Raw genomic sequence first — 991 nt, 5'->3', positions numbered from 1 at the left:
TTTTGTTTTGCAAGCGGCGCGAAAAAAATTAAAAAGGGAATGCAACACGAGGACTTCCCAGAAGGTCACCCATCCTAGTACTACTCTCGCCCAAGCACGCTTAACTTCGGAGTTTTGATGGGATCCGGTGCTTTAGTGCTGGTATGATCGCATCCGACAAGTTACCCCGGTCTTCGTCCCTTATCCTTGCCCCTCCCAGCTCCACTACAAAGACGATTGTACATTGCTTTGGCCGCTCCCTCTCAACTACGGAGACGAGTTTAACGCGGTTTCCACCCCTACCTCTCAACCGCACCAGTGCACGCTTGCCGCGCCACAACGCCGACGCTGGACCCGTGAATCGTGAGCACCCAGCTATGACTTACCGCACTCGTGCAAAATAATAAAACACGGTAAATATATTACTTACACGTGCGTTTTGTTTTGCAAGCGGCGCGAAGAAAATTAAAAAGGGAATGCAACACGAGGACTTCCCAGGAGGTCACCCATCCTAGTACTACTCTCGCCCAAGCACGCTTAACTTCGGAGTTCTGATGGGATCCGGTGCTTTAGTGCTGGTATGATCGCATCCGACATGTTACCCCGGTCTCCGTCCCTTATCCTTGCCCCTCCCAGCTCCACTACAAAGACGATTGTACATTGCTTTGGCCGCTCCCTCTCAACTACGGAGACGAGTTTAACGCGGTTTCCACCCCTCCCTCTCAACCGCACCAGTGCACGCTTGCCGCGCCACAACGCCGACGCTGGACCCGTGAATCGTGAGCACCCAGCTATGACTTACCGCACTCGTGCAAAATAATAAAACACGGTAAATATATTACTTACACGTGCGTTTTGTTTTGCAAGCGGCGCGAAAAAAATTAAAAAGGGAATGCAACACGAGGACTTCCCAGAAGGTCACCCATCCTAGTACTACTCTCGCCCAAGCACGCTTAACTTCGGAGTTTTGATGGGATCCGGTGCTTTAGTGCTGGTATGATCGCATCCGACA

The 991-nt window shown here is 51.4% G+C and overlaps 3 non-coding genes across 3 annotated transcripts; all 3 read right to left on the bottom strand.

The window, feature by feature from the left end:
- Positions 1 to 36: 36 nt before the first annotated feature.
- On the bottom strand, positions 37 to 155 carry LOC123179052 (5S ribosomal RNA). Its single transcript, XR_006490067.1, has one exon. It is a non-coding gene; the product is annotated as a 5S ribosomal RNA (ribosomal RNA).
- Positions 156 to 452: 297 nt separating this feature from the next.
- LOC123179050 (5S ribosomal RNA) lies at positions 453 to 571 on the bottom strand. Its single transcript, XR_006490065.1, has one exon. It is a non-coding gene; the product is annotated as a 5S ribosomal RNA (ribosomal RNA).
- A 297-nt stretch (positions 572 to 868) lies between these two features.
- LOC123179051 (5S ribosomal RNA) lies at positions 869 to 987 on the bottom strand. The gene has a single exon (XR_006490066.1). It is a non-coding gene; the product is annotated as a 5S ribosomal RNA (ribosomal RNA).
- Between the last annotated feature and the right edge of the window lie 4 nt (positions 988 to 991).

Source organism: Triticum aestivum, unplaced genomic scaffold, assembly GCF_018294505.1.
Source record: "Triticum aestivum cultivar Chinese Spring unplaced genomic scaffold, IWGSC CS RefSeq v2.1 scaffold41270, whole genome shotgun sequence".
NCBI lineage: Eukaryota > Viridiplantae > Streptophyta > Magnoliopsida > Poales > Poaceae > Triticum > Triticum aestivum.
Note: the sequence above shows the minus strand (reverse complement) of the source record. Positions and strands in the feature narration are given on the sequence as shown.